At 49.8% G+C, this 21,979-nt stretch overlaps 1 protein-coding gene across 1 annotated transcript in view; it reads right to left on the reverse strand.

The window, feature by feature from the left end:
- RARA (retinoic acid receptor alpha) overlaps positions 1-21,979 on the reverse strand; it is a 513,885-nt gene that overhangs the window by 403,975 nt on the left and 87,931 nt on the right. The gene's annotated exons all lie outside the window — the stretch shown is intronic.

Here is a 21,979-nt window from a genome sequence, read left to right on the forward strand (position 1 = left end):
TCATTTTTTACTGGGCCGGCGGCAACCCGCCAGTAGCACCAGCAGGGTTACCGCCAGACCCGTAATGAGGCCCATAGAGTGCAAATGGATCCGGGAACATCCGGTCTTATGCCAAAACTGGCTAGTCCATCTGCCTACTCCGAAAACTTTTTAAAAAAATATGTGGGACAGTATGATGTTCGTTAACTATGCAGCCTGCACCTTAAAATGCTCCATTTGCCACAAATGTGACCCACAAAATGCTGTTGCAAACAGTCTGCGGCCAAAACGAATAAAAAGCGATGCTCACTGTATTGCCGGCCGGGCCTATTTTCTTGTCCCAGGCCGACCCTACACAGATCAGGCAGGAAGTGGGCCGAGCGGCTGGGCCAGGCGGGGAGGATCTGTCGTCACCGCGAGAGAGAATCCTTGCAACAGCACATGCCACGAACATTCAATCCAAACTTGACCTTTAATCGCAGCAGTGCCACCAGCCCCGGGGTGGACGGCCCGGCGTGTGAACAGCCGGGCCGCCCTCCACCTCCCCAGATATTTACAGTTTGATGGCTACCAATCCGGGCGGGTCACGTGTCCAAGCGCGCGGCCCGTCCGCGAGGAGGGGCCAAGACCGTGACACCCATGGGACCTGGCTGGGCCCAGCTCTGGAGCCTGACTCACGGTCCCGTGCTCCTCGTCTCCACCCTGCAGAAATGCGCCGCGTGTGATAGTGATAGGCAGAGTTTAAAAATAACACGGGCGACTGGGCAGAGCAACACAAACTGGCCGCCAACAGCGCGCGCTCCTCAATCCCTGCACTTCTCCTACACTCCACGCATTTTCCCTCTCAGCTCCCCTCACCTCACCTTATGTATTTTTAGCGCGGACTTACTCGCCGCCTCACCATGGATAAACTTGAACAGTGCTCCTGTCCAAGTGCCACGCACCTGTCTGTGGGCACGCCGCTAAGCCAGCCCGGGATGCCTCTGCTGTACCCCAGTGCCCTCCGCACCTGTTGCTTGTAGGCCCCAGTAATCGGATCATCTTCTTTTCGTAAGTGGTAAAGTACATAATGCTTCGTGACCCTGACTGACCCTCGCAGAGCCCCACTCTTTCAGCGAGGCCTGGTGCACGGCCACCAGTGGGAGCATGTTTGGGCTTGGCGAATGGCCACAGGCAGCATCGGTGGGAAGCTGTTGTTTGCTACCAGGCTGCAACGGCTTGTTACATGGCAACCAGTACGAGGCTACAGACATCTGGTGCCTGGCCATCAACGCAGCTGCAGAGGCTTGCTGCATGGCAGTCAGCAAGCAGTACTAGGCCACGCTATCCCACCGGTTATGAAGCTGCAGCAGCATGGTGCTTGGCAACCTGTACAAAGCTTTGGCCATCTGGTGAATAGCAACCAGTGCGAGGATGCTGTGGCTTGGTACATGGCAACCAGTCACAGCTATAGCGGCCTAGTGGGTGGACACCAGTGGGAAGCTGCTGCGGCTTGGTACATGGCAACCAGCCCCAGCTAGAGAGAGCTTGTGGATGGCCACCAGTGCGAGGCTGCTGCGGCTTGGCACATAGCAACCAGTCAGAGCTATAGCGGCCTAGTGGCTGGCCACCAGTGCGAAGCTGCTGCAGCTTGGTGCAGGTCAACCTGTCTGAGGCTATAGAGCCATCTGGTACATGGCCACCAGTGCCAGGTTATGGTGGCCTGGTGGGAGACATTGTGAGAAAACCTCTAGGTATCAAGCACCCGAGGATCTGTCATTATATTTTGGGGTTATATATCAATATTATGGCGGGCACTGCTGGTGAGGGGTACCTCCATTACACTGGTGCTGGAGTATTCCAGTTTGGTGCAAGATTTAAAGCTTGACGACTTGGCATTGGATTAAGGATTCAACAGTTCATCTGCGGGTTTCGGCTATAGCAGCCTGGCGGTAGGTGAGAGTATTGTTCAATCTAGTGTTAGGAATTAGGTCGTTCTGTTATAAGTAAGGGATTCAGTGGTCTGAATGGGAAAGGGTTGGGCTGGGGGCTTGCCCATTCAGAAATAAACATGGTCCAATCATGTTGGACTAGGAAATGGATACACTTGTCACGTGGATAGGAATCGGAAGATATGGCATTGAGTTGGGAATTGGCAGGCGTGGCATGGAGTTACGGATTTGGCGGTGGGCCAGAGATTTGATGGGAAGATGTTAGGTTAGGTTCCATGTCATTTCATCGCGGGCGCGGAAATAACCATCACTGGGTTTTTCTCTGTGAAAATTCCATTGAAAAAAACTCATTGAATTTTTTATTTTTTTTATTTTTGGGGGTTCTCCCCAATACCCCCATCCCCTTTAATGCTTTTATATACCCAAATTCCCACACCCCATATATATTTATTTGTAGCACCCCCAAAAATTGGATGAGTTTTTTTTCGATAAAATTTCCGAATGTTATGTTATTTGTCGTTCTGTCTTTTTCTCCTCATGTGTGCGCCCTGATGCCTTGGGGTTAGTGGCGCAATACAAGAACACAGATAGATAGATAGATAGATAGATAGATAGATAGATAGATAGATAGATAGATAGATAGATAGATAGATAGATAGATAGATAGAAGCCCAACGAGTGTTAATCCCGCGATGAAAGGACGTCGTACCAGGATTTGATGGTATGACACTGGGTTAGGGGTTTGACAGTATCCCTCTTTATTTAAGGTTTCTGTGATTCCCTGAACATTCAAAAGTTTAGTGTCCATTACTCTGGCGGTGGGGTACGCATTCAAAAGTTTGGCGCACCCTCAAGTTGCAGAACAATCAGCAAACGTGGTGGCCTATTTCAAATGCGATGCTGGTCACAGATTATTTTCTGCTGGTCTGGCTTCCACTTCAACAAATATCTGCATCAAAATGAGTGCACACTCTTAGAGGCATGTTGAGGTAAGAATTTTCCCAGACCTACTTAACTCACACAGTCGTGTTGAATCAAACTGGTGCAGCAGAAGGGGAAGACACAGAGAAGCAAACATACTTTGTTATTCAGATGTTATTGCCCAGCCTACCCCCATTTTGTTTCTAAAGAATCATGGCATCTCCAATGCCCGGGTTCCCTTCTTATACAGGGTTTGAAATTGAGGGGAGTTGGGAGCTATGTGTCTCCTGCTTCTAGCATAGTGGTTAGCTTGAAACCAACAGCTACAAGGAGCTATGTTTGGCTCCTAGGGCCACCTGGTGCCTTTCAAACATGTAAATGTGACATTAACTTTGAGTATTTGAGAATGTTAATAAAGAAGACTTAAAACACACCTAACACACATTTAAACACAATGGGTCATACAAAATGGACAGACATTTAAAGGGGCATCTCTGGTAGCTCCTGGTTCCCCTGTGGTAAATCCTGCCTATTGGGTGATGCCGACACCAAGGAGCTGACAACCTCTTTACCAACAAAAGGTGGTTCAACACCTCCTGGACCTGGCTTAAGGCCCTTTGATTGAAGAGGGTTTCAACCTACGACTTCAAATCTCAACAAGGGCATAAAACATACAGATGTCGCTACAAGAGAAGCTCACAAGTCCAGGGAACAAATGAAGGCCGGACCAAAATCCCGGATTCCACAGTTGTGATGAGATTAAGTTGAAGGCTGCCCTCATACCACACCCTCTCAAGCGACCTAGAACAGTGCGCCATCGGACTTCCTGGCGTGCCTGAGATCTGAGAACTTGCAGCCGCAGCTTCCTCATTTCGATTCCTGATTTGTGGGTCACCCCGGCTTTCGCTTCAGCAAAGATGTACAGACTTGGGCAAGGGAGGCCCACAAGCAGGCCTGTGAGAAAACATCCTGTGGCCAAGGGTGTGAAAAGGAATGAAGCTCATATGAAGCATGTAAAAAAAGTGTGACCAAAAAACAATCTGCAATCAACTGGCAGCTAGAGGGTAAAGCTTGCTGGGGGCGAGTGAGACCCTGCCACAGCGGACGAGGCAGTGAGATACGAGGTACGTGAAATTCAATGGGCAGCGAGTGAGACCCTGCCGCAGCGGACGAGACAGTGAGATACGAGGTACCTGAAACTCAATGGGCAGCGAGTGAGACCCTGCCGCAGCGGACGAGGCAGTGAGATACGAGGTATCTAAAACTCAATGGGCAGCGAGTGAGACCCTGCCGCAGCGGACAAGGCAGTGACATACGAGGTACCTGAAACTCAATGGACTGCGAGTGAGACCCTGCCGCAGCGGACAAGGCAGTGAGATACGCGGTACCTGAAACTCAATGGGCAGCGAGTGAGACCCTGCCACAGCGGACGAGGTAGTGAGATACGAGGTACGTGAAACTCAATGGGCAGCGAGTGAGACCTAGCCGCAGCGGACGAGGCAGTGAGATACGAGGTACCTGAAACTCAATGGGCAGCGAGTGAGACCCTGCCGCAGCGGACGAGGCAGTGAGATACGGGGTACCTAAAACTCAATGGGCAGCGAGTGAGACCCGGCCGCAGCGGACAAGGCAGTGACATACGAGGTACCTGAAACTCAATGGACTGCGAGTGAGACCCTGCCGCAGCGGACAAGGCAGTGAGATACGAGGTACCTGAAACTCAATGGGCAGCGAGTGAGACCCTGCCGCAGCGGATGAGGCAGTGAGATACGAGGTGCCTGAAACTCAATGGGCAGCGAGTGAGAGCCAGCCGTAGCGGACGAGGCAGTGAGATACGAGGTACCTGAAACTCAATGGGCAGCGAGTGAGACCCTGCTGCAGCAGACGAGACAGTGAGATACATACGAGACACCTGAAACTCAATGAGAGCGCACAAGAGCAATGACGAAGGGTGCAAGTGAGACTCTGTTGTGACCCACACAGCTAGCAATGTAGGGTGTAAGTGAGACCCCACCTGGAAGTGTACAAGGGCAATACTAACGAGGAAATGGAGACTGTGGCCAGCTGGCCTGGTGCCCACAATTTTACTTTCCTACCCAAACTGATGTTTTGTCTTAAACAACATTCTTCTTTGCCCCTCTAACATACAGTTAACTTTACTAAAGTAGTATCGTGCTTTAGTACATGGATGTCAACACGTGTGGATCTGTGTTGGTGGACCAGTGCCAAGTGCGCCAGACCCCACCTCCAGACCCAGCCAGTTAGTATCAATCATCCATCTATCCTCTTGAGCCTGGGTTCCGGGCCCAGACCTAGATTGGGTCGCCTCCTACGCCTACTACCTTGCACATCATTCCTTAAATCCTGGAACAATGGCACCTCCTCACTCTCCCACATCTCAGAGGGTGTACCTCTAGGATCCAAGCTTTCCCTCCTCTTGTTCATACTCTATGCCTCTTTTCTCAGTAAACAGGTTTCCGATACCCTCTCTTTGCATTTGACACGCTGAGGTTTTTCTCCTTCCCCTCTGTCGCGTCTGAACTATACTCGAGCAACACTAGCCGTCTGCCATTCATTACCACAGGGGTCTGCAACCTGCGGCCCTCCAGATGTTATGTACTACAGCTCCCATGAACCCCCCCATTGACTATACTAGCTAGGGCCAATGGGAAATGTAGTCCATAACATCTGGTGAGCCAAAGGTTGCAGACCCTGCATTAGCAAAAGGCTGTGGGATGTCTTGAGTCTCAGTTCCTCTAAAACTATCATCCTTCGAGCCTCCAACCACCAACCCATGCGCCTGACTTATATTTGCTTTCACCTCGATCTGCTCACTCCCACCCCCCCCCCCCCGGGTGTTCTCTTGACAGTGACCTCAAATGTCAACTGTTCATTACATTTACTGCTACGGTGGTTAGGCTCACCCTCCGGAACATCAGGTCACTTATCACTCTACTAAAACTGTTTTTCCCCACCTCCATACTCCTCGTTACACAGGATTACCAATCTATTACTTTGTATTTAACGTTCTCGCCCTTACCCTCTACACAGTCCTCGCCCACCTCCACACATCTCTCCACGCGGAGCACCCCTCGGCGCAAAATCGTTCTCTTTTTAAATTGCTTCTGACAGTCTCCTTCTATTCCATCACCCTCAACGATCCTAAGCTCTCCTCAACCTCACCATGTCGTAGTCCACAATGCACTGCCTCCCACTTCTGCTTTCTCACCCTCCTGACTCCCCAGCACTGGAACTCTTAATCTGCTCATTCCAAATGCATCCACACAGAGACTGGGTTAAAAACCACCCTACAATGTACCTATGGTCTACTTAAAATGCTCTTGGGATGGTCACGGGCATCTCTCGTCCCCTTTGACCCCACACCCCAGTCCTCAAGTGGAGCTACTTGTATATACTGTAATGTGATGAACTATATACTCCACATACAAACTCTATGGCTGCCTGTGCAGCCACCATTTCAATTTCCCATCAACCTCCTCTAGCACTATGTTTACCATGAACTGTCTAGCACCGCTGTAGAGTAAATGAAATGTCTCATGAGATGTTTGAAGATCAAGGCCCCTCCTGTTTCTAGATATTCCCCTCTCCCCATCTACTGCTGGGAAGCTCCTGATCTCAACAACCCCCCAGTGAAGAACCCCTTTCAGGTTTGTGGCATTATTCTCAAACAGAAGTTTTGGAGCTCTCCCAACACCAGGTGAGGGGCGCCAAGGGGTGAGGAATTCATTTTGGCCTGTGGCTATGTGGGCTGTGGGTGAAGGGTCCGAGGCCTTATTTAGACACTGCGGCCCTTTTCCCAATAGGCCGCTTTCCTCGGCCTGGGGCCTGTCGGGATTGCTCCGTGCGCTTTGACTGCATGCAAGGGGTGAGGTTCGAGAGGATTGGCGGAGCTGCAAAAGGTAAGGAGTGGGAGGAGTTACTATGGGGAAAGGGCACGGTGGACAGGGAGGAGGGTCGCAGGCTCTCGGAAGGGAATGAGAGGGATCCAGTGGGAGATCAGGGGCTGCAGGGGTGCCCTCGGCACGGGAGAAGAGTGAAGGTAGGGAAGGGCAACAGGCAAGAGCTGCGCGGGAGTGCCCCGCCCCACACAGGATGAGGATCAGGGACTGGAACAGGGGAATGTAACGAAATTCCTGAAAGCACGAAAACCCAACCCGGGGAATAGTGTATCAGCAAAAGTGGCCTGAGGGGAATTTTCATGGAACCGGGTAGAGTTCTGGGAAAAACAACAAGGGATTCTGGCCCCTGCCCCACTCGGCCGACAAGGTCTGACAATGAAGCCGGCCTTGGGGCAGGCCAGGCCGGGCGGCCGCCTGGAGGGGAGAGCCCTGCCTTTAGACCCCCGCCACGCCAGCTCAGTCGAGTCTTTCAAGGTCTCCTGTGAGCTGGCGTGGTGGGTGAAGGCGTGGTAGGCGCCCTATTGAAATTAAATGTTCTCCGCTCTCGGGAGAGGAGCGCATCTAATAACAATAGGGCGGCAGCCGTGCCTATTGAAAAATATGGCACTCCCCCAACCCACTACCCCATGAGTAGGCGCGCACGCGGGGAGGGGCGCCACATTTTTGATTAGCTGCCCGTGGCGCTGCGGCTTCTAAGGCCGACCCTGCCTGACAAACACCATGTGTTGCCTTAACTGGCAAAGTCCCAGCTGTGCCTATTGAGGGTAGCACTAGAGCAAGTTAGGATGAGGCTTGATACGGCTCTCGGCCTTTCGACCAATATATTTAGGAAGGAAAAAGAATTGCCTGTTTTAACATCTCAGGCAGCCCTTCCTCTGAACCAGAAGTTTTGTGCCCTCCCTTGCCCTTACAGCCCTACATGCAGTAATGTGTGGAGACTCCAAATTGCCCCCCCCCGCGCAAGTACATTACAGGAGGGGCACCACTACCAAGACGCTGCTAAAGCCACACCGGATGCATGATCACGCTCCCCCGTTGACCTCGTAGCGTACCGAGTTGTTTGTAGGCACTCCATCAGGACTCTGCCATCTCTGGAATCCCTATTCTGATCTCTTTTCGGAAACGTAGCTCATCCGCTCAATACTTGGTATCCACTGTTGTATGCACTCTTACCCATGTTCCCCCACCCATCCAGCTGCACACGGTCCAATGCTAGAGATACCAGGCCGCTCCAGGGTGCCTCTGGACATCTCCACACAAGCACTTTACCAGAAGGCCACCGCTACCGAGACATTGCCAAAGACAGACCGGATGGATGGTCCAAGTTGCTCACTGGGGTCTCCACTAACCTCTCAACACTATTCTCAACCTTTTCACTCATATTATAAGCATCCAAACTAAGCCACTGCCACAAAGCACTGTATTGCCCTCCCCGTTGTAAGTTGTTTTGCTGAATTAAATTACTCTTTGGTAATTTAATTAGACAAAAATAATTTCGAATTATTTTTTCCAGAAATCTTTTTTTTTTTAATGGGGGTCCCCACATACCCACTCTCCCCCACACTACCACCCTCAACTCCCATCACCCTAAACCCCCATTCCCTATCCCTTAATGAAAATAAAATGTATTTAATTCCCCAACTATGTGATTTTTCTCTCAGTAAATTGACACAGAGAAACAAACAATGGCATAGGAGCTGGATGAAGGCCTTTCTGTCCCTATCCTAAAGAGAGTTTCCCTACCTAGGAAACTACAACTAAAGATCAGTCTGTGCCTCATTGTCAAACTTAAAAACTGTCCTTGTGTCCAAACCCATACGTATCTGACCCTCACACTAGAAATGATCAACTAAGAGTGCAAGTGAATGTGTCTTACTTATATTTGGGAAAAAGTGTTCTCCTTCAAACCATACTTTCTTATGAATGTCAAAAGGATGGCAAGAGTGTCTCTTTCAAGTATCATTTCCTTAAGAATAACAAAAGTGTCCCTTTCAAGTAATAAGTTTTAATCGTTAAAGAGGGCAGAAGTGGCTCTTTCAAACAGCAGTTCTTTTAGAGAAGCAACAGTGTCTCTGGAATTCTTCTTTACCATATACTTTGTAAAAACAAATACGTTTCTTTATGCCACTTAAATGGACCTCCTGGTATACTGCCCTGCCAGAAATACTTGATCCCCTGGTGTGCTCTCCTGCCAGGGATCTTTCTCTTTCTAAACAACTGGTTTGGGCTTCCTGGTGTGCTCCCCTGCCAGGAAACCCTTTTAAGTCCTTACAGATCCCCTGGTGTACTCTCCTGCCAGGTATGTTGCCTCTCAATGTTCACTGTCTGGTGTGTTCCTTTCACCAGAACTTTTCTTGAGTTCACTTTCCTTTAAATCAACACATTTATGTTGCTTTACTGTGTTCTACTTCACTGGCTTGAGATTCTACTTGTTTCAACTTTCCCCATACTGATATCTCATGTATGAGGATTTGTTCAAGTGCTGTCTTTTTAGGTCTTCAATGCGATTAATTTGCTCATGGTGACACTTTCCATGTGCCGACATCTCATGTACGAGGATTTGTTCAAGTGCTGTCTTTTATTTCACTGTTTCGGTATTCAAATATCTTTGCATATGTCTGTCGGTACATCTTGGTGTCCCTAATGGATCTGGGCAGACTCACCGGGATGCTGAAGCGTCTCTGACACATGGCATGCTGCTGCAGTGCAGCTCCTGCTCTGGGACAGCCTCCTCTGCAGTGCAGACTTCCTTCCAGCTTTCCAGGCTGCTCCGCTCTCACCCGCCAGCACGTCCGCTGCTCCTTTGCACAACTGCGCTCCCGGTAGCTCCACTAGAGCTGCCAGTTCTTCAGCGGTTCTTCAGCGGTTCCCTCTCTGTGCTTGCAGTGTCCCTTCTGGCTTCATGCCACACAGGTATGGACTGCTCACGAGCAGCATGGTGGAAATGCCTGCTTCCTCCAGCGCTGTCCTTCTCCGGAGAGCGGTCTGCATCGGCTTGGCATACCTTGTCCCCTGCTTCGCTTCTTTCTCTGTCGGCTCTCTCAATTTTAAAGTGACAAAATTTGTAAATGTCCCGCTCACTCAGACCTCCCCCGAACAACTAGACCGCAGGCTTGCCTTTGTGTTTCCTTTGATCCCCATTAAGTCTCTTCTCCTCCTCCTCCTCGTCTCAGTGGCGAAGGATTTCTGGGAATTGGAGTCCATTGCTTTTCTATGATTTCCAAAGTGATATTGTTCAGAATTTGGTTATAGAGATTCATTAGAGACTGGGGGTGTTAAATGTGTATCATGAGTGTATGAGGTATGAAGGATGTTTGGCCTTGAGTGATTTTGAAGACTAGGTTTTGGGGGCTTACCACGAAAAAGGCTTGTATAGTGACAACAAGCCATCAGAATTTTAGGAATGATGCAGTGCTCTTCCCTGTGAAGGGAAGAATATCTCGTCCCTCCTGATGGGGTCGCATACCTTTTCCAGACAGCCATCTCCTACCACATGATCCTCCCTCAGAACACCCCTCCCCCCCGGGGTCAGGATCAGGTAGCGGCTGCCATCCCTATGTCACATGGGAGGAGATCTTTGTTGGGGAATTAGTGATGACTCCGTAGGAGTCATCACACTCCTCACTTGGCACAAATGCTGCTATGCTCTCAAAACAGAACAACGGAAACAACGCCACATGTAGAGAGCTAGGGTATCTCTGGTCTGCATGCATCAACACACCAGCAATGCCATCTTGCATTTTACCTCTCTCCCCACTAACCCCCCCCCCCCTCTTTAAGATCTCTCGGAGCACCTTCAGACCATGCAAGTGGCAGCGGTGTGCTGTATCAATGCCAATAACATAACTCAACTACTTGACGGCCTCCCTGTTGTAAAGTGCCCAGCAATGGGAGTGCTCCGCCCGCAGTATGACCTTTTGTGATGTGCTTTTGTCCGAAACACAATGTTCCTCCACAAATAAATATACATAATGCATGCAAGGAATGGTTACCTTGATGACTTATTTTGGAGGTGTGAACCGCACCAGTGCCCACCACAGACCCCTAAAAAGTGCCACCTTATACTAGCACCTAGCTAATTTCAGTGTAAGTACAAGCCCCAGAGGACAGTGTTAGGCGTATTGGGGAGAAATCAGCCACCCGCACCAGGAACACCCAGAGTATTGTGTGTTTTATTATTGTTGTATTGAAAGGGGTGTGAGCAGCTCTCTGCCAGGCACACCCATATTTATTTTATGTTAAAATACAGTATTACTCTGCATGTCTCGCTATGTTGCAATGGGAGCATAGTGTGTGTTATTGGTGTCATGTATACAAGAGGTGCCAAACAAATGCCAGGCAACTTCTATTGTGTGCTGATTTAGTTTCCTCGCTGTAGCTTGGGTCTAACTTGGCACATGGGTTCTCTTCTAGCTGGCGGTGAATGACATAATAACTGTGAATGACAGTGAGTGGCGGGGGCACGGTTTGTGTGTGCGTTACATTGCTTGAGGATGGGCTTTCCTTCAACGTCTTGTGGACATTCCCTCCTTTTACAACTGCCTCGCTTTGTCCTTACCTTTGTTTCTGTGGCGCGTAGAAATGACCAATACAACTATTATCCTCCCTTAATTGGTTTTTAGGCCTTCAAGGAATGAATCCCATGCAATCCTGAAGGTTCCGGCTCATGGCCCGCGAGGGGTCTGGCATCCCAAGCTACCTGAAAGTGGCAGATCAAGGATTCTCCAAGATCTTGTAGCAGGTAAGAAGATCTTGTTATGTCTCCAAAAGAGTACATTCAATGAAGACTTTTTATCTTCTCAGGATTGGCTCCACAGGACAGGTGGGCAGGATCCACTCTCCAGCTCCTGGAATGGCGGGAGGGGAGCGCCTCGGTGTGTGTGTGTGGTGCCAGTGGGACGACAGCCTCAGGTGATGAAGCCAGGATTATTGCATGCTTCGTGGATGGCATGAATCAAGAGATAGTCTTCCTCTGGGGTGCCAAGAGGTGAGCAGTATTCCGCTCTTAGTCTTGCTTCACTCGCTTGGATGAGCCAACATCATCAAGCTTCATTTTCTGCATTAGTGAGAAATGCACTTTCCAACTAAGAGCCATCACAAAAGGATTTGTGGTTGTCCCAGTAGCCGCAACGTGCCAATAATTCATTTATTTGTAGGTATAGAGGCAAGGACCATTTAAAAGGCTTCTTCCAGGGCTCCAGCCAATTGCCGACTACCTGCAAGCATTGCTCAATATCTAGGATCCACACCACCGCAGAGTGAGTAGATTGCCTGCCCGCTTACTACGGACTTGACCGCTTACTAGTGAAAGGACCGCATCACCAGTACCACGGAGCAATCAGCAGCCAGAGTGCCACATTCAAAACAGAGTTGATGCTCAAAAGCTGTGATATTTTTGGTAGTGAGGTTGCTAGCGTGTGGCTGTATATGGAGTTTAGTAGTTGCTGCTGAATGGTTGGTGAGAGGTTTGTGTGCCTGTTGATGGAGATTGCTATATAAGTCGGTTGTGCATTGGACAGGTGGCAGTGCAGGCCGATGGAAAATGGGAGGATTGGTGGTTATTCAGGTGTCTTGGCCGTCTGTTATGATGGTGGATTGAAGTGCAGGTGATGGTTGACGGTGTGTGGTGTAAAAGGTTGCTATGCTGTTGACAGTGAATGCGTAGATGTGTGGGTTATTTAACGGCAGTGCGGGAGTTGGCATTGGTATTCAATTCGTAGGTTCCTCGTGCAATAGGTGATATTATTTTCATGTAAATGGGTTGGTGGTGTATTTCAAGCCCACACATACCCATGAAGCATGACTCCTAATTTCATCCGCTACTCCTTCGTTCTAGGCCTCAGATCTGGGCACATCGTTGTGGCTGAGCAGATAAAGACAGGAGGGCCCTGGCTCGTTGGCAGTGGCGGATCCTTTAGGCGTGGTCGGGGGTATTGTCTATAGTATGTAGTAGGTGTGTGGAGTCTAATTCACGTTCTGTTTAGGCAGAGCACAACCAAGTCTTAAACCAATTAATCAGAGTTGGCAAAAATTGGGGTTCTAAATTGCCAGGAGCTGGGACCTATTTAGCTCCTGGTTATAGCCAAGGGAAGCCTGGTTAAGCTTGAACCCAATAGCTGCTACCAGAAGCTACTTTTGACTCCCCAGTCAAGTGGTGCCATACTAACATAGCTATGTGATATTAACTGTGTAGGTTTAACAATGTGTATACAAGAGAATTAAGGGCACACCTAAGGGACATTTAAAGCTTATTGGATAATATGGTTTATAGTGACATTTTTCCGAATGTCACAATTTCGAATGCCTTTTTCTCGAATGAAAAATGCTGGAAAACAAATGTCGCATTTTTTTTTTTTTGTTTTTTGTTTTTTTCCCCCCCAACCCCAGTTTTTTTTTTATTGACCCCTTTTTTTTTACTAACTAAACCCCAAAAAAACATATAACATAAAAAAATAAAAATTCAACATATTTTTTCGACAAAAGGGCATTCGAAATTGTTCATTCGAAATTTTAACTGGATACCGGATAATATATAATAGACACAAAATTAGAGTTCGTATCTTGTGTAACATGTACTAGCTCCTGGCTCCCCAGAGGTATCTCCTGGCTAATAGGTGATACCAGGAGCTGCGTTTTGCTCCTAGTAAACCAAACCTCACTTCGATCCCTGAAAATGCGTCAATGCAGCCCTGCAAATACTAGTTCTTGTAGGGAACATGGCTCTGCACATCCTTTTCAGTCAATCCTTAAGCAGATATGTCCTTTCTGACTGCTCACGGGGCCCTCTTTCATATCTGCAGTGTGCAAGAAGAGGGGTAAAAACCTGGCGTGAACACTTTACAGTAAGGTTGGCATATTTTTTGGTAGGTAGAGGGGCGGGGCAAGCAAAAGACTTGCCATGCATAGCTCTCAGCCTTTTGTGTCACGAAGGCGGGTGAAAACACCTGCGTTTGAGAGCCCCTTGAAGTGAACCGGCGTATAGGGGGATTGGCGGGGGCGTCAGCTGATTGCAAGGCGTGTGACACCCGTCAAAAGCATGTGAGATGAGAGCCATGACTATGTCCACCTGCCTTTTACACTCTGCCTGCAACAACCAGCGTGACATTTACATTCTGGTGCAAAACCAATTAATTACTATGGACTCCTCCTGGGTTTTTCTTGAACGCCTGGTGAAAGCCAGCTGATATTTGTTAGCAGTCCATTGTAAAATCACAGGCCTCATTTAGAGTACGAGTTGATAATTAAGCAAGTTTTAAGGAGATTTTGCTTGCTTTAATCCTTTCATTCATGCTTTATAGTGCAAATGATGAAAACTACACAGAGGTCACTGGTTTGCGCAAATGTCGCCGTTCCTCTGCATACAATCTAATTTACATTTTTTCTCAAATTAGGCCATAGGTGTTTTGTGCAGCTCGGAGGAAAGCAAGGAGTGTGTTCCAGCGAGTTGCTGCGCCACTCCAAAGAGAGATCCACCTACTCGAAGCGCGTTATCTGTGGGCCGGTAGGTGATCTGCTGTCGCTTGGGTAGAAGATCATTGGCTCTGCCAAGAGCTCAGCAGTGGGCAATGAATGCATAAGGCTTTAGATGTCACCAGTTGTAATTAGGAGCCCGTGTTGGGTATTGAAAGCAGGTGAGGTGCAGTGTCTCTGCGAAGGTCTATGTAGAGTAGTTTGGCAGCCGCGTCTGGTACTCGCCGATGCCTTTGCTGGGATGCTGCGCTAGAGGTCGTTGGAGTAACCTACTGTTAGGAAAGATTTCGTTATTGTAGGGAACTTTCCTTCCATGTGGCAACCCCTAAACTTTTTGCTATTGTTTTCAACCTGTTTTCTTGACTTTGCCAGAGAAGTGCAGCCTTCTGCTGTACTCCTCTGGGCTTTCGCTCCTTTCTTACGGGGAAACTGACATGCCCTTAAGACAGTCAGTACCGGGGAACGCTGTTTCCCGTAGTTTCTTTTATCGTGTCGCCATTTTAGTGCAACACGACACAAGAGGGCACTGTAAGCTAAGTTACAGCTCTCTTGGGTCTCTAGCCTTCTACAGACCCTAGACACTCTTATAGGATGGTTTTTGGATCGGTGCAAGTCATTCAGGGACTGGGCTGGTGGCAGCGATCATTTGGTTTATTTTGAGCTCCTTTTGCCGTTCTGAGCACCTTTTTGCCGCGAACACAAAAGGGTGGCCCGGCTACCCAAAATGGCCGGACCACGAGGCTCCTTTGTCTCGTCCACTGTCCGTCTTGCTCCCTTTACCTTCCCCCGGGTCAGGCGACCCGGGGCCTTCCTTATTTGGGCATGTAGTTTCCCGCGAAACACGGTTGCTTTCGCGGGCTTCTACATGTCGTTTGAGTGCCCCCAGGATGTGGGCTGGGCTGTCTGGTCCCAATACACATCCTGGGTGCCAGAGAGTCTAGGGTGGTGTGAATGCCTGGGACCACTGTGGTCCGTGATTGGTCCACGTATGGTATGTGTGTTGATGAGCGGATCTCCCATTGGCTCCCCTCCGTTTTGGCGCGAAGGGAACCGTGGATAAGAGGGAGCTGGAAACACCACTACCATGTCGATCTCCTGAGTTCTTACGAACCCAGGGATACAGGAGCCAAGTATCCTGCGAACACGAGGCTGGACCGAGGAATCACTGGTGACCCCCTGAAGAACTTCTGCTCCTCATTGCTGTCGTCCGGTGAAGCCCTTTCCACCTAAGATCGAACAAGAAGGCCTGTACTGGCGCTTCGACCTATTGGAATAGCAGGACCAGCTATTCCCGGCACCTTCATCAACTCCTGCTGTAAGCCTTCGGAAGTGTCTCTGGGCCATCCAGTTGACTGACCAGCTTACTAAGGAGGCCTGCTCTGTAATCGCCGACAGGTTGGGTGGTATTCTGAGTCCGGGGCATGCTCACACGCTTCGTTTGCTTAGCAGTCCTAAGCTAGAGGTGAGCGGTGCTCGTTTGGCTTGAATACACCCGGCCGTTCCGTTGCCCTGCGGTGGCGACAAAACTGTGCTTGTTTCTTCGATCGGGACGTCTTTTTACTCTGCACGACGACGAGACGTTCCCTGCTCTTCAGAACCTGCCAGAAGCTGCATCTATCGAGGAGAAGCTCGGGCCTGCTTGCTTCGGGGACCGGTGAGTAGATTAGCTAGGATCTGGTCGCCCTCCTGCAGTGCCCTTTGCTTTTCCCCGCTGTGAATACAGCACCCCTTGTCCGTACTCGCGCCCGGCTTCTGCCTCACAGTGGAGGCTGCGCTAGAGTCGCGGACCGTGTTCTCCTTCATTAGAGCTCCCTACAGAGCTGTTCAACGTCCTCCGAAGAGCTTCACCTTCTGCCCATTGGCACCGGCGTGTGCAGGTACTTTTGAGCGCTAGGCTCCACTCTTCGTAGGGATTGGACTACCATCCAGTTAGGGGCCTCAGAAGGCGGACATATCACTCGCATTGGTTCGCACTGCCTGTTTTCCTTCCCCTGCAGGTGGATAACATATTTCGTGCTGCTAATGCTGTGAAACTGTGTATTCTGTATATATATTGGGTGGATAGTGTATGTGTTGGTTTAATATCGTTGTATATTGCTGCTTTTACTGTGGTTATTAGTTTCAAGGCCTTATAATAAATGTGTATCTATTTTTGATATAAACAACTGTTTGGAGTAGTTTGTAAGCGCTCTTGCTTTGTGTGCTCATTGCGGGCTTTCAGTCACCCTCACCCCTCTTGAGACCTAGTCTTGACCGCCGCGATCGCTACCTTGATTGGTCTGGCTTGTCCAGAGGTTACCCTGTTCCAAGTAATTAGGTTGGCCTTCTGAACCTCTGCGCCACCAGGACAGAGTTCAGAAATCCGTCTTAACAAATTGGTGTACAGCGGTGGGATACGACTGAAGGTATCCAGTGTTGCGCACGAGCTAAGGCGTTTTCAGGTTATTCCAACCAGGACACGCAGTAAAGTATTGAATATAACGTTAAAAAGGCCATAGTCCTATCAACAGTATGGAAACGAATACTTTATTAACCTTAAATGCTTCGAAATCTGAAACATTGGGGAAGATGTGTGCGGAGAGAGGGGTTTCCTCTCAAGGCACTAAATTGGAAATGATCCAGAGAATCGTGGCGTGGCAAGAAGCGCAGCTTGACGCTATAACTTCCGAGGACAGTGCAGAAGGTGGTGGGGCTGCTCTCACTGGCAGAACCGACGGTTCTGCCGCTGCACTGATCCATCACGACCACGAGGACAGGGAGGATGTAATGTCTAACGTTTCCTCTGCCAGTGTTGATGGGGAGGCTATGCTTGAATTCAAGAAGCAAGAGCTGCGGTTTAGGCAGCAGGAGCTTGAATTCAGCATAGCCAAACTGAAAATCGACCAGGCAGAAAAACAAAAAGACAGGGATCACCAGTTGGAACTGGCCAAGCTTCAGTTCGCAAATGGGTCCAAGGGTCCTGGACATGGTTCTGGGGCTTCCTCTCATCCACGGTTTCCAAAAGATCTGCTCAGTGTGTATGAGGAACGAAATGACATTATGGACTGGTTAAATGCGTTTGAGTATGCATGCGAGGTTCAAGAGGTTGATAATGCGGATAAGATTGCATGGTTACTCAGCAGACTGCCCCATTCTGGTTGCAGTGCCATTATGGAAATGTCGAAGGCTGAGCGCGCTGATTTTGCAATGTTGAAGCAGACTCTCATTTTAAAGTTTGGGAAGACTCCGACCCAATATTTGAAAAGGTTTAGAGAGTATAAGAAAAAGGAAGGTGGTACTTGGGTGTCGTATGTAGCTGAGTCCCTAAAAACTTAACTGGCTGGGTTGAAGGTTATAAGGTTTCTACCTTCGAAGGCATGATCAATCTGGTCATGCTGGAACACATTTTTGCTTCTTCTTCCCCGGAGCTTAAGCAGCATTTGGCCGATTCGAAGGAGATAGATCCTAAGAAGCTGGCCATTGCAGCAGACTTATGGGTGTCACATCGAGTGTCCCATAAGGACAAAACTCATCCTGGTAAGCAGGAGGAAGGGAAAAAGACCAAAGATATGGAGGGTGGGGAATCTGCTAAATCATCTTCCCATAAGGGCCACAAAAAGAAAAATAAGGGTAAGCCATCCGAGAACTCACAGGGTAGTGGAGGTTCGCCTCCGAAACAGAACTCTGGTTATAATAAGCCTCCCTACGTAAACAGACCCAATGGGGCTTGTTTTTCTTGTGGAGCAACTGACCATGTGAAGGGGGATCCCCGTTGTAAGGTTAGACCTTTGGGGGTCCACTCCGCTAATCTGGCCTTCTCCTCCTACGAGGAAGAAGAGATTACAGGAGCATCCTTCTCCTCAGACTCATTTCCCAGCGGAATAGAGGCTGAGGTAGTTTTAGTGTCCCTGGGTTCCTGGGAGCCTAAAGTCGCAGAGGCGTATGCTAGGATTCCGGATAATACCAAGCACTACTTTAAAGACAGTGTGCTGATCAATGGAGTGGATACTCCAGCTCTTAGGGATAGTGGGTGCAGTCGAACTGTAGTGGATTCTACCTTGGTAGACTCAGAGGAAGTTGCCAGAGCTACTCTGATGCCCACTAAGTTGGCTGACGGCCCCCTCCGTATGTTTCCCGTGATCCCTGTTAATCTAACTTTAAGTGGTACAGCAGTTAGGATTCCAGTGAGCATTCAGAGAAACGTCCCGGGAAAGGTCTTGTTGGGCAATGATCTCAGAGCTCTAGGGCTCGTAGGAGACACTGCCGAAAGACCCTACACACGGTCTCAAGCACGGGCAGCATTGGCCAAGTCCAATACGCCGCCCCAGCCGAAGGGGAAACCCAAGGCGAAAGGAGTCAACAAGTCCCGACGGGGGAAAGAGAATATTCCCCCGAACTCGCCTACCACTGCGGTGGAGGGAGTTGGTCAATCGCCCGAGCCTGACGAGGAGGTGGCGATGCCTGAAGTGTTCGACCCCAACGACCATCCTGAACTAAAAGACTTGTTAGTTGAAGGAGGTCCTGATAGGGACGACTTCAGTAAGGGCCAACGTGAGTGCCCATCTCTGGAAGGCCTAAGGAGACAGGCCTGCTCCCAGCTTGAGGGTGAACCTCATGGGTTGCAAAGGATTTACCAGGAAGGTGGACTCCTTTATAGTGAGCCCACAGAGTCTACAGAAGGAGACCATAGGAGGTTGGTGGTTTCCCTTGCTGTTAGGCCCTTCCTCCTGCAGTTGGCGCATGTCGTTCCCCTTGCTGGTCACCTTGGTATGAGGAGGACCAAGCAAAGGTTATCCATGCACTTCTACTGGCCCAAGATGGGGGAGCAAGTAGAAAGTCACTGCAGGAGTTGTGCCGCCTGCCAGTTGTCTGGTAAGGTTGGTGCGACAATCCAAGCTCCGTTGGTACCGCTCCCAGTTGTGGGGGTACCATTTGAAAGGGTAGGGATCGACATGGTTGGTCCCCTTGACCCGCAAACATCCTCAGGCAATAGGTTTATCCTGGTGCTGGTCGACCATGCCACCAGGTATCCTGAGGCCGTCCCATTTACAACTGTAACTGCCAAGCCAGTTGCAGAAGCTTTACTCGGCATGTTTACTAGGGTTGGCTTCCCTAAAGAAGTTGTGCCGGATGATGGCAGCAACTTTATGTCGAAGTATAGGCAGGCTATGTGGAAAGAATGTGGGGTCACCTACAGGTTCTCTTCTGCATACCGCCCCCAGACCGATGGTCTGGGGGGGCGTCTTAACAGGACGTTAAAAAGCATGATTGGGGCTCTGGAGGAGCCTCAGAGAAGAAAATGGGATCTTCTTGTTTCATGCTTGCTGTTTGCCTACCGAGAGGTACCACAGGAGGGTGTTGGCTTCAGCCCCTTCGAACTTCTGTTCGGTCATCCCGTACGGGGACCCTTAGCCATTGTCAAGGAGGGATGGGAGATGCCCACTCCCCCTGTTACTACCAATGTAGTTGATTATGTGCTAGGGCTCAGAAAACGGATGGTACTTCTGATGGGCTTGGCTAGTGCTAAATTGAAGGCAGGGCAAGCGCTGGTGAAACATTGGTACGACCAGAAAGCTTCCCTCATCAACGTTACACATGGCCAGCAAGTCCTGATCGTGAATCCCATAAGGCCTCGAGCTTTACAGGACAAATGGTCAGGCCCTTACCCAGTGGTGGAGCCCCTGGGTGAGGTTAGCTATTCAGTGGACCTTGGAAGGCCTGGACAGGCTCTAAAAGTGTTTCCCGTGAATAGGCTGAAGGCTTTCGTCCCAAGCGGCGAAATCGCAGCACTGCTATTGGCTTCAGACGTTGAGGAAGAGGAGTCTGAACCTCTCCCTGACCTGTTCCAAAGCAGTCCTTCAGAAAGCTCTTTTGAGGGTGTCCGAGTGGCCCCTCACCAAAATGGACAAGGCTCAGTGGTTTGCCTTGGACATGAAGTAGGTGGAGGGAGGAGACAGCCTCTATCCAGTAAGGTACCAGCGGTACAAGACTGGCCTACCCCCACTACGCAAACCCAAGTGAGAGCCTTCTTAGGACTCACGGGTTATTACCGCAATTTTGTGGCAGACTATGGCACCATAGCTGCTCCTCTGACTGCCCTCACAACTCCGAAGAAACCCAAGAAGGTAACTTGGACTGACGAGTGTGAGAAGGCCTTCCATGGCTTGAAAGACTCCTTGTGCCAGGCCCCTGTGCTCAGGGCCCCTGATTATCAAAGACCTTTTATCGTGCAGACGGATGCCTCTGACACTGGGATAGGAGCTGTACTATCACAAGTAGATGAGAAGGGTAAGGAACACCCTATCGGTTTTATTAGTCGCCAGCTTAAGGACAGAGAGCTCAGATGGTCCACGGTAGAGAAAGAATGTTTCTCTGTTGTGTGGGCCCTAAGGAAGCTGCGGCCCTACCTCTATGGGACCCACTTCACTGTGCAGACTGACCATAAGCCGTTAAAGTGGCTAATGAACATGAAGGGGGAGAATCCAAAGTTGCTTAGGTGGTCCATAAGTCTACAAGGCTTCGACTTCACTATTGAGCATAGGCCAGGTGTCCAACATAGCAATGCTGATGGGTTGTCCAGAATGTTTTACCGACCTGAACAAGAGACTCATCCAGGGGTGGATTAGTTCCCCCTGTCCATAGTCTGGGAGGGGCGAGTGTTAGGAAAGATTTCGTTATTGTAGGGAACTTTCCTTCCATGTGGCAACCCCTAAACTTTTTGCTATTGTTTTCAACCTGTTTTCTTGACTTTGCCAGAGAAGTGCAGCCTTCTGCTGTACTCCTCTGGGCTTTCGCTCCTTTCTTACGGGGAAACTGACATGCCCTTAAGACAGTCAGTACCGGGGAACGCTGTTTCCCGTAGTTTCTTTTATCGTGTCGCCATTTTAGTGCAACACGACACAAGAGGGCACTGTAAGCTAAGTTACAGCTCTCTTGGGTCTCTAGCCTTCTACAGACCCTAGACACTCTTATAGGATGGTTTTTGGATCGGTGCAAGTCATTCAGGGACTGGGCTGGTGGCAGCGATCATTTGGTTTATTTTGAGCTCCTTTTGCCGTTCTGAGCACCTTTTTGCCGCGAACACAAAAGGGTGGCCTGGCTACCCAAAATGGCCGGACCACGAGGCTCCTTTGTCTCGTCCACTGTCCGTCTTGCTCCCTTTACCTTCCCCCGGGTCAGGCGACCCGGGGCCTTCCTTATTTGGGCATGTAGTTTCCCGCGAAACACGGTTGCTTTCGCGGGCTTCTACATGTCGTTTGAGTGCCCCCAGGATGTGGGCTGGGCTGTCTGGTCCCAATACACATCCTGGGTGCCAGAGAGTCTAGGGTGGTGTGAATGCCTGGGACCACTGTGGTCCGTGATTGGTCCACGTATGGTATGTGTGTTGATGAGCGGATCTCCCATTGGCTCCCCTCCGTTTTGGCGCGAAGGGAACCGTGGATAAGAGGGAGCTGGAAACACCACTACCATGTCGATCTCCTGAGTTCTTACGAACCCAGGGATACAGGAGCCAAGTATCCTGCGAACACGAGGCTGGACCGAGGAATCACTGGTGACCCCCTGAAGAACTTCTGCTCCTCATTGCTGTCGTCCGGTGAAGCCCTTTCCACCTAAGATCGAACAAGAAGGCCTGTACTGGCGCTTCGACCTATTGGAATAGCAGGACCAGCTATTCCCGGCACCTTCATCAACTCCTGCTGTAAGCCTTCGGAAGTGTCTCTGGGCCATCCAGTTGACTGACCAGCTTACTAAGGAGGCCTGCTCTGTAATCGCCGACAG

This window comes from Ambystoma mexicanum, chromosome 13 (assembly GCF_040938575.1).
Source record: "Ambystoma mexicanum isolate Mex_15411 chromosome 13, UKY_AmexF1_1, whole genome shotgun sequence".
In the NCBI taxonomy this organism is placed as follows: Eukaryota; Metazoa; Chordata; class Amphibia; order Caudata; family Ambystomatidae; genus Ambystoma; species Ambystoma mexicanum.